The sequence below is a fragment of the Neophocaena asiaeorientalis genome, unplaced genomic scaffold (genome assembly GCF_003031525.2).
Source record: "Neophocaena asiaeorientalis asiaeorientalis breed wild unplaced genomic scaffold, Neophocaena_asiaeorientalis_V1.1 scaffold680, whole genome shotgun sequence".
In the NCBI taxonomy this organism is placed as follows: domain Eukaryota; kingdom Metazoa; phylum Chordata; class Mammalia; order Artiodactyla; family Phocoenidae; genus Neophocaena; species Neophocaena asiaeorientalis.
Window position 1 is genome coordinate 268,362 of NW_020171816.1, and position 16,910 is coordinate 285,271.

At 41.4% G+C, this 16,910-nt stretch overlaps 1 protein-coding gene and 1 non-coding gene across 3 annotated transcripts in view; one reads left to right on the forward strand and one right to left on the reverse strand.

The window, feature by feature from the left end:
* RBM6 (RNA binding motif protein 6) overlaps nucleotides 1-16,910 on the reverse strand; it is a 111,116-nt gene that overhangs the window by 91,570 nt on the left and 2,636 nt on the right. The window lies entirely within an intron of this gene.
* Nucleotides 3,809-3,880, forward strand: TRNAE-UUC (transfer RNA glutamic acid (anticodon UUC)). The gene has a single exon. It is a non-coding gene; the product is annotated as a tRNA-Glu (tRNA).

Consider the following 16,910-nt stretch of genomic DNA (forward strand, 5'->3'; position numbering starts at 1 on the left):
GGGACTTCCCTGGTGGTCCAGTGGTTAAGACTCTGTGTTTCCACTGCAGGGGGCACGGGTTCAATCCCTGGTCAGGGAACTAAGATCCCGCATGCCACTTGGCGTGGAAAAAAAAAAAAAAGAGTAAGAAATTAAGACATTTCCTGATAAGCAAAAGCTGAGGGAATTTGTTACCAGTAGATGGGCCCTGCAAGAAATGAAAGAAAGTCAAAAGTAACTTGAAGCCATATGAAGAAATAAAGCTTCAGTAAAGATTAAAAAAGCAAGAGCAATTATAAAAGCTAGTATTATTGTAACTTCAATTTTTAACTCCAGTTTTTACTTTCTACATGATTTAAAAGACAAACGCATAAAAAACAATTATTAATCTATGTTAATGGGACACCATTTATAAAGATGTTATCTGTGACAACAGTAACAGAGGGAAGAGGGACTTCCCTGGTGGCGCAGTGGTTAAGAATCTGCCTGCCAATGCAGGGGTGACGGGTTCGAGCCTGGTCTGGGAAGATCCCACATGCCGCGGAGCAACTAAGCCCGTGCGCCACAACTACTGAGCCCACGCACCTAGAGCCCGTGCTGCGCAACAAGAGAAGCCACCACAATAAGAAGCCTGCTCACCGCAACCAAGAGTACCCCTGCTCGCTGCAACTACAGAAAGCCCGCGTGCAGCAACGAAGACCCAACGCAGCCAAAAATAAATAAATAAATGAATACATTTAAAAAAATTATTAATCTAGGTTAATGGGACACAATTTATAAAGATGTTATCTGTGACATCAATAACAGAGGGAAGGGGGACTTCACTGGTGGTGCAGTGGTTAAGAATCCACCTGCCAGCGCAGGGGACACGAGTTCGAGCCCTGGTCCGGGAAGATCCCACATGCCGCAGAGCAACTGACCCCGTGCACCACAGCTACTGACCCTGCACTCTGGAGCCCACGAGCCACAACTACTGAGCCCGTGTGCCACAACTATTGAAGCCCATGCGCCTGGAGACCGTGCTCCACAGCAAGAGAGGCCACCGCAGTGAGAGGCCTGCGCACTGCAATGAGGAGTAGCCCCCGCTCACTGCAACTAGAGAAAGCCAGCGTGCAGCAACAAAGACCCAATGCAGCCAAACATACATACATACATAAATAAATAAATAGAAGCAATGGGATAATATATTAAAAAAAAGACAGAGGGAAGGAAAGGAACAGTATAGAAGCAGTTTTTCTATGCTATTGAACTTAAGTTGGTATAAATTCAAATTAAATTGTTATAACTATACGATGTTAAATGTAATTCCCATGGTAACCACAAAGAAAATATCTTTAGAATATACACATAAGAAAATGAGAAGGCATTCAAGACATTTCACTATAAAAAAATCAACTACACACTAAATAAGGTAATAATGGAAGAAATGAAGGGAAAAAAAGCTATAAGGAATACAGATTACAAATAGCAAAATGGCAGAAGTTCCTCCTTATTAGTAATCACTTTAAATGTAAACAGTTTAAAATCTTCTTCTCAAAAGACAAGATTGGCATAATAGATTAAAAAACATAATCCAACTATATGCTGTCTACAACAGACTCGCTGTAGATCCAAAGACACAAATAGGTTGAAAGGGAAAAGACAGAAAAAAATATTCCACGCAAATAGTAACCAAATGAGATCTGTGGTGGCTATACTAGTATCAGACAAAACAGACTTTAAATCAAAAAAGGTACAAAAGACAAAGGGCATTATATATTAATTTAAAGGTTAAAAAAACACAAGAAGATAAATCATAAACATTATACACCTAATAACAGACCCTCAAAATATATGAAGCAAAAACTGAAAGAAACTGAAGGGAGAAGTAGACAGTTCTATAACAGTTGGAAACTTCAAACCTCACTTTGAATAATGAATTGATCAACCAGACAGTATATAAGAAAACAGAGAACTTAGCACAATAAACCAAACACATCTAATTGACACAGAACACTCCACCCAACAACAGTAGAATCACATCTTGTCAAGTGCACATGGGATATTCTTCAGGATGGACCATTTGCTGGGCCACAAACAAGCCTCAATAGATTTTATAAGATAAATAACCGTACAAAGTATCCTCTCTAACCAAAACAGGATAAAGTTAGACATCAATAACATAAGGAAAAATTCTACAGTTTTCCATAGTTTTCCTTCTACATAAACTAGAATTCACAAAATTTTAAATGCATATAACTTCTGACTTTCTAGTTCCTCTTCTAGGAATTCATTCTCTAGAAACTTACAATGTGAGGTGACATGTTTACAAAGGTACATAGTGCAGCACTGTTTGTAATAGCAAAAGATTATAAAATCTATATTACATCAACAGAATATATTTGTACTACTGAAATACTATGCAACTCTCAAAAAATGAAATAGCTATGTTAATTTATATAGGATAAACTATTATATATTAAGTTTAAAAATATGTGCAAAGTATTATTTGTAATATGGTATCATCTGTGCAAAATAGAAAAGAACACATACCACAAAGTTAGGGGACTCACATTTCCTGATTCTAAAACTTAACTACAAGCAACCTAAATGTCCATTGACACATGAATGGATAAAGAAGATGTAGTATATACATATACAATGGAATATTACTCAGCTATAAAAAAGAACGAAATAATGCCATTTGCAGCAACATTTAGATTATCATTCTAAGTGAGGTAAGCCAGAAAGAGAAAGACAAATATCATATGATATCGCTACTATGTGGAGTCTTAAAAAAATGATATAAATGATATAAATAAACTTATTTACAAAACAGAAAGCGACTCACAGACATAGAAAACAAACTTGTTGTTACCAATGGGGAAGGGGGGATGCAGGGAGGGATAAATTGGGAGGTTGGGATTTACATATACACAATACTATATATAAAATAGATGACCCACAAGGACCTACTGCATAGCACAGGGGACTATACTCGGTATTTTTTAATAACCTATAAGGGAAAAGAATCTGAAAAGGAATATGTGTGTGTGTGTGTGTGTGTGTGTGTATACGAAAAACTGAATCACTGTGCTGTATACCTGAAATGAATACGATATCGTAAATCAACTATACTTCAATTAAAAAAAAAGAAAACAAAGCTACAGTTATCGAGACAGTGTGGCACTGACATAAGGATAAACAAAGATCAATAAAACAGAATTGAGAGTCCAGAAATAAACCCTCACATTTAGGATCAAGTGTATTAGACAAGAGTTCTAAGACAATTCAATGAAGAAAGAACAGTCTTTTCAACAAATGGTACTGGGACAAGTGGATGTCCCCATGCAGAAGAATAAAGTTGAACCCCTACTTCATGTCATGTATAAAAATTAATACAAATGGATCAAAGACCTAAATGTTTTAAGAGGTAAAACTATAAAATTCTTAGAACAGGCATAAATCTTCATGACCTTAGATTAAGAAATGGCTTTTTGGATAAGATGAATACCAAAAGCACAAGCAACAAAAGGAAAAATAAAATAGATCAATTGGATACCATCAAAATTTTAAATTTTGTGCTTTAAAGGACACCATCAAGAAAGTGAAGACAGCCCACAGAATGGGAGAAAACTTGTGTAAATCATATTTGATAAGGGACCTGTATCTAGAATACATAAAGAACTATTTTATAACTCAGTAGCAAAATAACCCAATTTTTAAAATGGGCAAAGGCTATGAATAGACATTTCTCCAAAGATGATACTTTTAAAAGGCCAATAAGCACAAGAAAAATGCTCAACATTACCCATAAGGGAAATGCACATCAAAACCATAATAAGGGGGTTCCCTGGTGGTCCAGTGGTTAGGACTCAGCACTTTCAATGCCGTGGCCCAGGTTCAATCCCTGGTCGGGGAACTAAGATCCCATAAGCCAAAAAACAAAACAAAACAAAACAAACAAAAAAACAAACAAAAAAAACCACAGTAAGATACCACTTCATATCCACTAGGGTGTCTCTAATAAAAAGATAAGTTGACAAGAATCTGGAGAAATTAGAACCCTCATATACTACTGGTGTGAACAGGGCCAAAGATATGTACAAACATCTAGTGGTTCCCTCCAAAATTTTCCTCAGAATAGCTGGAATTCTTCAGACAGCTTAATCCAGCAAAGCAAATGATTACAGGTCTTGGGGCTGAAATGATGTTAAACTATCCTTAAACTTTAAATGGGTAAAAACTCTTGAGTTGGGCTTCCCTGGTGGCGCAGTGGTTGAGAGTCCGCCTGCCGATGCAGGGGACACGGGTTCGTGACCCGGTCCAGGAAGATCTCACGTGCCGCGGAGCGGCTGGGCCCGTGAGCCATGGCCGCTGAGCCTGCGCTCCGCGACGGGAGAGGCCACAACAGTGAGAGGCCCACGTACCGCAAAAAAAAACAAAAACTCTTGAGTTACTGGCATGGAGCCAGGGCTACTTTTGGTAAACAGAACTGGCACTGCGGGATGAACTGAATGCCAGATTAAGGCTTTAAATTCTGAAGCTCATCAGAACCCAGCAGGGATATTGGTTGATATACACAGCAAGACAGGAGCCAAGAAAGTCAGAATCCACTAAGGAATGTATAACAAGTCACCTGCCATACCACCTAACTCTGAAAATGAGTGGCACTGTAACACTAACTACACAACTGTACCTGGCGGTGAACATGCAAGTGGGAACAGAAGGCCTGCCACCTCAAATGCCCAGATCCCACCCCTAACAGATGCAACATAGCAATGAGTAACAGGGCCCCTGTGGTAAGGCTGAGATGTTAAGTCCAAGTGAAGCTGCTGCAGGTGTAGATCTTGGTGGCAGTAGTAAATAGGCAAATGACAGGCTTTTGTTTGTTTGTTAATTTTTATTGTAGTATAATTGCTTTACAATGTTGTGTTAGTTTCTGCTGTACAGTGAAGTGAATCAGCTATATGTATACATATATCCCCTCCCTCTTGGACCTTCCTACCCCCTCATCCCACCCATCTAGGTCATCACAGAGCACTGAGCTGAGCTCCCTGTGCTATACAGCAGGTTCCCACTAGCTATCTATTTTACACATGGTAGTGTATTTACGTCAAACCTAATCTCCCAATTCATTCCACCCTCCCCTTCCCCCCCACGTCCACACATCAGTTCTCTACAACTGAGTTTCTATTCCTGCCCTGCAAATAGGTTCATCTGTACCATTTTTCTACGTTTCACACATATGCGTTAATATAAGATATTTGTTTTCCTTTGACTTACTTCACTCTATATGATACTCAAATGAGAGTTCTGAATGCTGAACTGAAAAGTAATTTCACGTGAATACTGGTTAACAGGAGTCATTTAATCCTGAGAGATAGCAAGCATCACATTAAACTATGGATTGCACTCCTAGTGATGCCCTTCTCATCAATTCCTTTCATTTTCAGCTTTACAATTATACTCCCCGAGAACATAAAGACTTTGGTTTCCTGGAAACCAACCAGTGGGTATGGGAATAAAGCCTCCCCACTGAATAGGGTCAGCAGCCTTTAAGGTTAGAATGATGATGTTAGCTGATTGTTTCTGAGCCTCTTCTGCCTTTGACTCTTGATTAATAAAAACATTATTGGCAGGACATCCCTGGTGGCGCAGTGGCTAAGAATCCTCCTGCCAATGCAGGGGACACAGGTTCAAGCCCTGCTCCGGGAAGATCCCACATGCCGCGGAGCAACTAAGCCCGTGCGCCACAACTACTGAGCCTACACTCCAGAGCCTGCGAGCCACAACTATTGAGCCCACATGCCACAACTACTGAAGCCCGCATGCCTAGAGCCCATGCTCCGCAACAAGACAAGCTACCGCAATGAAAAACCCGCCTGTCGCAACAAAGAGTAGCCCCCGCTCGCTGCAACTAGAGAAAGCCCGCGCGCAGCAATGACGACCCAACACAGACAAAAATAAATTAAATAAATTAATTAAAAAAAAAATTCTCGGCAAATACTTTCACTTTGGTCCATTCTGCACATGTCCAAGAAATTTACCTCCAGCAAAATAAAACCAATACCCAGGGCCACCCCTCTTACTCATGACTTCAGTTCCAAAAGCCAACAAAGCAGAACCAGGGGTACTATTCCATTAGTTTTAGCTGTGGTATATAGCAGCCTGTTCCTGCTTTAAACATTCTAATTTTTTCCAAAGTAAATGCTTTGAGCCAAACAGGACACTCAGCTAAGAGGATCAAGGGGGCACCAACAGGCAAGGATTGGTGTGAGCACCTACCCAACTATGATCCAACTATGAGTTTTTAAACAGCAGTAATTTTAATATGCACTATTGGACCTAGAATTAGTGACTGCTGGAAGCACCACTGCTCCCCCAACCCCTGCAAATTCCCATTAAAAAAATTTAAGTGTATTCATTTCAATTACACTTAAAAAGATTTGTCCTCGGGACTTCCCTGGTGGCGCAGTGGTTAAGAATCCACCTGCCAATGCAGGGGACCCAGGTTCGATGCCTGGTCTGGTAAGATCCCACATACCACGGAGCAACTAAGCCCGAGCACCACAACTCCTGAGCCTGCGCTCTAGAGCCCGCAAGCCACAACTACTGAAGCCCACATGCCCTGGAGGCCGTGTTCAGCAACAAGAGAAACCACCGCAATGAGAAGCACATGCACCACAGTTAAGAGCGGCCCCCGTTCACTGCAACTAGAGAAAGCCTGCGAGCAGCAATGAAGACCCAACACAGGCAAAAATAAATAAATAAATAAAATAAATAAAAGATTCCTCCTCAAATGTAATAGCGATTTTTCAGGCTTCCTCTCCAGAATCATATCCTAAATCCCCACTGATGGCATTTGCTTTGCCTATTATCATACCACATTAAAAGTGGATCTACATAAATGCAGAAGCTAAAACTATAACGTTTCTAAAAGAAAACACAGGGAATTCTCTGGCGGTCCAGTGGTTAAGACTTCACGCTTTCACTACGGGGCCCGGGTTCAATCCCTGGTCAGGGAACTAAGATGCCATAAGCCAAGAGGCATAGCGCAGTGGTTGAGAGTCCGCCTGCCGATGCGGGGGACGCGGGTTCGTGCCCCGGTCCGGGAGGATCCCGCATGCGGCGGAGCGGCTGGGCCCGTGGGCCATGGCTGCTGAGCCTGCGCGTCCGGAGCCTGTTCTCTGCAGCGGGAGAGGCCACAGCAGTGAGAGGCCCGCATACCGCAAAAAAAAAAAAAAGACACTGTTAAAAAAATGAATAGGTAAACTACAGAACAGCAAGTAAATATTTGTGACACATGTCTGACAAATGCTCCCTATTATTAGTCAGAAGGAAAAGATTAAAACCACAATGAGATACCAATACACACTCACTAGAATTGCTAAAATTAAAAAGATTCACAAAATCAGATACACAAAGATTTCCAGCAATCAGAACTCATACACTACTCGAAAGAATGCAAAATTGTAGGGCTTCACTGGTGGCGCAGTGGTTGAGAATCCGCCTGCCAATGCAGGGGACACTGGTTCGAGCCCTGGCCCGGGAAGATCCCACATGCCGCGGAGCAACTAAGCCCATATGCCACCACTACTGAGCCTGCGCTCTAGAGCCCATGAGCCACAACTACTGAGCCCGCGTGCCACAACTACTGAGTCTGCGCTCTAGAACCCGCAAGCCACAAGTACTGAAGTCTGTGCACCTAGAGTCTGCGCTCCGCAACAAGAGAAGCCGCCCGGGCATGGCAAGGAAGAGTATCCCCCTCTCACTGCAACTAGAGAAAGCCCCGCGTGCAGCAATGAAGACCCAATGCAGCCAAAAATAAAATAAGATAAATTAAAAAAAAAAAGTTCACACACACACACAAAGAATGCAAAATTGTACAATCACTTCAGAAACTGGCCTGAGAAACACTACCCTATGACCCAGCAATTCCACTTCTTTTTTTTTTTTTTTTTTCGGTATGCGGGCCTCTCACTGTCGTGGTCTCTCCCGCTGCAGAGCACAGGCTCCGCACGCGCAGGCTCAGCGGCCATGGCTGACAGGCCCAGCCACGCCGCGGCATGTGGGATCTTCCCGGACCGGGGCACGAACCCGCGCCCCCTGCATCGGCAGGCGGACTCCCAACCACCCCGCCACCAGGGAAGCCCAGCAATTCCACTTCTAAAGTATTTGCCTAAGATAAATGAAAATAAAAGACCTCTACAAAAATGTTCACAACAGCTTTATTCATAATAGCTTTAAAAAAAAATGGAAACAACCCAAATATCCTTCAATGGGGGATGAGATATAAACATTGTTTGGTGTCCTAAAGGGTATCCTCCCTGGCACAGTGTACTTCAGTTAGATTGCAAATGCAAAGGTGACTTTTTGGTAAAGTGGGAGAAGGGTTAGTAAGAAAGAGGAAGTGGAAAAGGAGAATCAACAAGAGCCATTTTTAAAAAATAATTTAAGTTTACCACTTTAACCATCTTTAAGTATACAGTTACGAGGGATTAAGTACATCCACAGTGTTTTGCAAATATCATCCCCATCCATCCACAAAACTTTTTTCATCTTGCAAAACAGAAACTCTGTACCCACTAAACAGTACTCCCCACTCCCCTCTTAACCTAGTCCTTGGCAACCACCGTTCCACTTTGTCTTTATGATTTTGACTACTCTAAAGTACCTCAATACTAGTGGAATCATACAATATTTGTTCTTTCTGGCTTATTTCATTTACCATAATGTCTTCAAGGTTCATACATATTCCAACATCTATCAGAATTTCATGCCTTTTTAAGGCTGAATAATATTCTATTGTGTGTACATTTTATCTATTCATCCACTTATGGACACTTGGTTACTCCCATCATTTGGATAATGTGAATAATGAACAAGGGTGTACAAATATCTCTTTGAGATCAGTTCTTTTGGATATATATACCCAGAAGTAGAATTGCTGGATCATATGGTAATTCTATTTTTAATTTTTTGAGGAACCACCATACTGTTTTCCACAGCAGCTACACCATTTTACATTCCCACAAATAGTGTACAATGGTTTTGTTATGGACTGAACTGTGCCCCCTCCAATTCATATGCTGAAGCCCTAACTCCCAATGTGACTGTATTTGGAAATAGGGCCTTTGAGGAAGTAATTAAGGTTGAAAGAGGCCATAAGGGCAGGGCCCCAATCCAACAGGACTGGCATCAGTGGAAGAGACACCAGGAATGCATGCACAGGGAAAAGGCCATGTGAGGACATGGACAGAAGATGGCCTTCTGCAAGCCAAGGAGAGAGGCCTCATCAAAACCCAAAACTGCTGACACCTTGATCTTAGACTTCAGCCTCCAAACTGTGAGAAAATAATTTTCTGTTGTTTAAGCCACCTAGTCTGCGGTATTTTGCTATGGCAGCCCTAGCAGAATAATACAAGTTCCAATTTATCCACATCCTCACCAACACTTGTTATATTGTTTTTCTGTTTTGTTTTGTTTTTTAATAACAGCCTTCCTAATGGGTATGAAGTGGTATCTCATTGTGGTTTTGATTTGCATTTCCCTAATCAATAATGATGTTGAGAATCTTTTCATGTGCTTATTGGCCATCTGTATATCCTTTTTGGGAGAAATGTCTATTCAAGTCCTTTGCCCTTTTTTTTTGCGGTACGCGGGCCTCTCACCGCTGCGGAGCACAGGCTCTGGACGCGCAGGCCCAGCAGCCATGGCTCACGGGCCAAGCCACTCCGCGGCATGCGGGATCCTCCCGGACCAGGGCACGAACCCGCGTCCCCTGCATCGGCAGGTGGACTCTCAACCACTGCGCCACCAGGGAAGCCCCCTTTGCCTATTTTTTGATTCAGGTTTTTTGTTGTTGTTGTTGAGTTTAGAAGTTTTCTATACATTCTGTGTATTAATCCCTTGTCAGACGTGTGATTTGAAAATACTTTCTCCCATTTTGTGAGTTGCCTTTTTACTCTGTTCATAGTATTTACTGACCACAAAAGTTTTTAATTTTGATGAAGTCCAATTTGTCTATTTTTCCTTTTGTTGACTGTGCCCTTGGTGTCATATCCTCTAAACGATCATTGCCAAACCCAACGCATAAAGCTTTCCCTCTATGTTTTCTTCTAAGAGTTTTCATTCTTACACCCAGGAGCAAGATTCATTCTTTTTTGTTTGTTTTAATATTTATTTAAGCTGCATCAGGTCTTAGTTGCGGCATGCGGGATCTTCATTATGGCATGCAGGATCTTTAGTTGCAGCATGTGGGATCTTTCAGTTGTAGCACACAGACTCCTTAGTTGCGGCAGGCATGCAGGGATCGAATCTGGGCCCCCCACATTGGGAGCATGGAGTCTTACCCAGTGGACCACCAGAGAAGTCCCCAGATCATTCTTAAGAAGAGTGTTTATGGAAGGCAAGTTCTGCATATTGATTCCTTTAAAAATGTACATGCCCATAGTCTCTCTGGGATGTTTTTGTGTACCCATTAATTAAAGACTGTAGTCTGAAGAACGTACCCTTACCTTGCTCCATCACTTAACTCATTTTTTGACCTATATTACCACTCTGCTGACTACTTCCTTTTTGTTTGTAAACATACTCAAGTCTCCCTCATGCAAAACACACACCCACACACCCAATACAAAACCTTTAAATATTTGTTCAATATATAAATGAACGTCCACCAAATACTGCTAATCCCCTAGCCTCTATTCTGTTCCCCAGCATGGTTCTTGATGCCGTCTCTTGGTGCTATAGACTAAACTGAATGTTTGTGTTACCTCAAAATTCACGTGTTGAAGTCCTAATCTCCAATGTGACGGTATTTGAAGATGGGGCCTTTAGGAGGTAATTAGGTCATGAGGGTAGAGCCCTTAGGAATGGGGTTGATGCTCTTATAAGAAGGGACAAAAGAGGACTTCTCTGGTGGTGCAGTGGTTAAGAATCCATCTGCCAACGCAGGGGACACGTGTTCGAGCCCTGGTCGATTCCACACGCCGCAGAGCAACTAGGCCCATGCACCACAACTCCTGAGCCTGCGCTCTAGAGCCCGCAAGCCACAACTACTAAAGCCCGCACGCCTAGGGTCCGTGCTCCACAACAAGAGAAGCCACCGCAATGAGAAGCCCATGCACCGCAACAAAGAGTAGCTCCCACTTGCTGCAACTAGAGAAAAGCCTGCACGCAGCAACGAAGACCCAAAACAGCCAAAAATAAATAAATAATTTTATTTTATTTAAAAAGGGACAAAAGAGAGATGCTCTCTCTCTCTCACTGCCATGTGAGCATACAGCGGGAAGGCAGCTGTCTGCAAATCAAGAGGATCTCACCAGGAACCATATCGTCTGGCACCTTAATCTTAAACTTCCCCACCGGCACTTCCCTGGTGGCACAGTGGTTAAGAATCCACCCACCAATGCAGGGGACACGGGAAAGAGCCCCGGTCCAGAAAGATCCCACATGCCACGGAGCAACTAGGCCCACACGCCACAACTACTGAGTCTGCGATCTAGAGTCCGCAAGCCACGACTACTGAAGCCCTCGCGCCTAAAGCCCACGCTCCACAACAAGAGAAGCCACCACAAATAAGAAGCCCATGCACCTCAACAAAGAGTAACCCTCACTCGCCACAACTAGAGAAAGCTCGCGCACAGCAATGAAGACCCAACGCAGCCACAAAAACAAAACAAAACAAAAAAAAAAAACTTCCCTGGCTCCAGAACTATGAGAAATTTGTATTGTTTAAGTCACCCAGTCTAGGGTATTTTGTTAGAGCAGCCCAAGCTAAGACACTGGGCAATCTTACCCATTCCCAATTTAACCACTATCTCTACCACCTCTATGATGATAATTTCCACATCTCCATCCCCAGCTTAGACTTCCCTATGAAGTCCAAATGCCTGCCAGAAATGGCCATTGAGCTATCCCATAGGAATCTCAAGCTCATGTACAAATGAGACTTTACTACTACAGGGAGACATTTAAATACTTCATTAGAGCTGCTTTTTCTTGTGAATAGAAATTTCCCAGATTTTAAATATTATATCCTGGTCCCTTACACCAGCAAATTACAGTCAGGTTCCTAGTTTAAAAGTGAGTTTTATAAAAAAGCACAGTGTGGTGGTAAAGGGACAAGAGTGCAGTCTCTGGACATACTCTGCTGGGGTTCACAGTTAGATTGCTTGGAGGAAAATCTTGGCTCTGCACAACGTAGATCCTTAAGCAAGTTATTTAACTTAATGCCTCAGTTTACTTCTCTCTAAAAATCAGGATAAAGATGTCTACTTCACAGTTATCAGGATAAAATGACAATGTAAATTCACTAGAACAGTGCCTCATAAATAAATGCTCAGTTAATGTTATTACTCTTTTTTAAGAGTTTATTTCAAAAATCATTGGGATTTGGAATGTTCCCATTGATGCAGTCTGGTTTGGCTAAATGATAGACATTAAAGTTTGATTTGCCAATTAAATTATATGGCAGACATTTTCCATAAATTAAATCTGCAGTTCCAAGGTTTTGTCAACTACATATTTAAAGCATATATGCAGTATATATATTATACCAGAAAATACATCCTTTGCAGCCATTTATGACAGAAGTGTTAAGATGCCAACATAGAAATGTACAAGGTGGTAAAAAATTTTTTCGAAATTTTAGGGGTTAAAATTTTTTTTAATCCTTTTAGGTGGTTCAAGAGTAAAAGGGTTTCAAGACCATTGGCCTAGTGAATATGTTTTAGAGTCAGACTGCCTGGGTTTGAATCAAAACTCCAGCTTCTGGGAATTCCCTGGTGGTCCAGTGGTTAGGACTCCAAGCTTCCACTGCACGGGGCATGGGTTCCATCCCTGGTTGGGGAACTAAGATCCCGCATGCCACGCAGCATGGCCAAGAGAAAAGAAAAAAGAAAAAAGGAAGACAAAACTTCAGCTTTCTTTTTTTTTTTTAATTTATTTTTGGCTGCATTGGGTCTTCATTGCTGCGCACGGGCTTTCTCTAGTTGTGGTGTGTGGGGGCTACTCTTTGTTGCAGTGCGCAGGTTTCTCATTGCGGTGGCTTCTCTTGTTGCAGAGTGCAGGCTCTAGGCACGCGAGCTTCAGTAGTTGTGGCTTGAGGGCTCTAGAGCGCAGGCTCAGTAGTTGTGGTGTATGGGCTTAGGTGCTCCACAGCATGTGGGATCTTCCCAGACCAGGGCTCGAACCCATGTCCCTTGCATTGGCAGGAGGATTCTTAACCACTGCGCCACCAGGGAAGCCCAAAACTTTAGCTTTCTATATACCCTTGGTAAGTTATATTTAATTTCTATATGCCTCAAAGCTCTCCTCCTACACAAGGGGAATAATAATGGTACCTACCTCGTATGATTACTGTAAGGAGTAAATGAGATGATGCATCAGAAGCAATTGCATTGGTAGCAACATTATTCATGATAGCCAAAAACTGAAAAGAATCCAAATGTCAATCCACAGGTAGATGGATAAACAAATGTGATATACTCGTAAAAAGGAATGCAACATGGATAAATCTCAAAAGAGATTACAAGTGAAAGAAGCCAGACATTCCAATTATATGAAATTTCTAGAAAACATAAAACTACAGAGGCAGAAAGCAGATCAGTGGATGCTAGGACTTGCAGTTAAGAGTGGGAAGTGGAGATTAACAACAAACAGGAACTAGGGAATGTTTTGAGGTGTTGGAAATATTCTAAATCTGAATAGTGGTGATGACTGCATCAAACTGAACTGTTACAATAAGTGAATTTTATGATATGTAAATTATGCCTCCAAAAAAAAGTTTTGAAAAATTTTAAAGCAACAATGTATTAAATATTATTACTACTGCTACTATGGTCAGGTGTTTAAAATGACAATAACATTAAGCTGGAAAGGACCTTTCTGAGTATGTCTATTCCTACTCTCTGAAACAAGAGTAATAAAGGCAGGCATAGCTGAGTACTGACTCTGCGACAGTTGCGCATTTTACATGGGTTCTCTCACTTAATCATCACAGGTCCTCCATGGGGTAAGTTCTGTTACAATCCCCACTTTACAGACTATGAAACTGAGGCTCAAATAGGTTGAGAGACTTGCCCCAAAACAATATAACTAATATGAGGAAAAGCCAAAATGCAAACTCAAGACCATCTGATTCCAAAGCCCATCCTAAAATTTGTATAGAATTTCATAGGTCTCTGAATAGCCCTGAAAAAGAACATAGCTGGAGGACTCTCACTTCCCAATTTCAAAACTTACTATAAAGTTACAGTAATCAAAACAGTGTGGTATTGGTATAAGGACAGACATACAGAACAATGGAATAGAGAACCCAGAAATAAACCCTCACATACATGGTCAAGTTATTTTCAACAAGGGTGCCAAGACCATTCAATGGGAAAAAGACAGTCTTTGCAACAAATGGTCATAGGGAAACTGGATATCCACATGCAAAAGAATCAAGTGGGGCCCTTACCCAACACCATATACAAAAGTTACCTCAAAAAAAGGATTCAAAAGAGGGAAGAGGGCTTCCCTGGTGGCGTAGTGGTTGAGAGTCCACCTGCCGATGCAGGGGACATGGGTTCGTGCCCCAACTTAAGATCTAAAACTCTAAGAAGAAAACAGAGGGGAAGCTTCATGCATTGGATTTGGCAATGATCTCTTGGATATAACATTAAAAGCAGAGTCACAATAAAAGACAAACTGGACTTCATCAACATTAGAAACTTCTGTGCTTCAAAGAACACTATCAACAGAGTAAAAAGGCAATTCACGAATGGGAGAAAATACCTGCAATACACATATCTGATAAGGGATTAACATCCAGAATATACAGCAAACTAAAAGTCAACAACAAAAGACAACCTGACTCAAAAATGAGCAAAGGACTTGAATACACATTTCTTCAAAGAAGACATACAAATGGTCAATAAACACAAAGAAAGACTCTCAACATCATTAGCAATTAGGGAAATGCAACTCAAAATCACCAGATACACCTTCACACCCATTAAGATGGTTATTAAACAAAACAAAAATAAACGAACAAACAAACAAACCGAACAGAGGCTGGTGAGGATGTGGAGAAATCAGAACCCTCTGTGTTGCTGATGGGCATGTAAAATGGTGCAGCCACTGTGTAAAACATATGGCAGTTCCTCAAAAAATTAAAAACAAAATTATCATGTGATCCAACAATTCCAATTCTGGGTATAAACCCAAAAGAAATGAAAGCAGGAACTCGAGTAGATATGTGTACCTGCCCCCATGTTCATTCCTGCATTACTCACAACAGTCAAAAGGTGGAAACAACCCAATGCCCACCAATAGATGAAAAGATAAACATAATATAGCATATATATAATGAATACGATTCAGCCTCAAAAAGGAATGAAATTCCGACAGATGCTATAACATGGATGAATCTTGGAGACATTCTGCTACGTAAAATACGCCAGTCATGAAAGGACAAATATTGTATAATTTATGATTCTATTTATATAAGGTACCTAGGACAAGCAAATTCATAGAGATGGAAAGTAGAATGGTGGGTACCAGGGGTTGGGGGAGGGGAGAATAGGAAGTTATTGTTTAATGGGTACAGAGGTTCAGTTTGAGAAGACAAAAAAGTTCTGAAGCTGGATGGTAATGATGGTTGCACAACAGTGGGAAGGTACTTAATACCACTGAAGTGTACACATTAAAATGGTTAAAGAAAGAGAGAGAGAGAGAGAGAGAGAAGAGAGAGAGAGAGAGAGACACTACTTCACACCCATTTAGGTGGTTACTGAAAAAAAAACAAAAACAAAAAAACAGAAAATAAGTGTTGGGATGTGGAGAAGTTGGAACCCTTGTGCATTACTGGTGGGAACAATGCAACTGCTGTGGAAGACAGTACGGTGGTTCCTCAAAAAGCTAAACACAGAATTACCATATGATCCACTTCTGGGTATGTACCCAAAGATACTGAAAACAGGGACATGAAGAGATATTTGTATACCCATGTTCACATCAGCATTATTCACAACAGCCAAAAGGTGAAAACCCAACTGTCTAGCAAGTGAACAATTAAACAAAATGTGGTCTATACATACCAACTGAGTTTTGTTCAGCCTTAAAAGGGAATGAAGATGTCAATTACATCTCAGTTTTTTAAAAGCTCTTTAATTAAAAAGGAAAGAATGGGGACTTCCCTGGTGGCGCAGTGGTTGAGAATCTGCCTGCCAAAGCAGGGGACATGGGTTCGAGCCCCGGTCCGGGAAGATCCCACATGCCGCGGAGCAAGCCCATGCACCACAACTACTGAGCCTGTGTTCTAGAGCCTGTGAGCCACAACTACTGAGCCACCGTGCCACAGCTGCTGAGCCTGCGCGCCTAGAGCCCGTGCTCTGCGGCAGGAGAGGCCATCACGATGAGAAGCCCGCGCAACGCAACGAAGAGTTGCCCCCGCTCGCCACAACTAGAGAGAGCTTGCGCGCAGCAACGAAGACCCAATGCAGCCAAAAATAAATAAATTAAAAAAAAAAAAAGAAGAAGAATGAAGTTTGGACACACGCTATGACACGAAAACATTTTTACCTGAAATAAGTCAGACATGAAAGGACAAATATTGTATGATTCCATTTATATGGGTTACCCAGAACAGGTAAATAAACAGAGACAGAATACAGATTAGATGTTACTAGGGGTTATAGGGAGGGGGCAATAAGAGTTACTTGCTTAATGGTTAGGGTTTCTGTTTGAGGTGATGAAAAAGTTTTAGAAATAGATAATGGTTATGGTTTCATTACATTGTGAATGTAATTCATGCAATGAATTTTATGTGAAGTTTACACATAAAAATGGCTTAAATGGCAAATTTTGTTACAATGTATGTAACAAAATATATTCATCACAACTTTGTAAAAAAAAAAAAAAAAAAAAAAAAAAAAGGGCTTCCCTGGGGGGGGAGGGGGTGA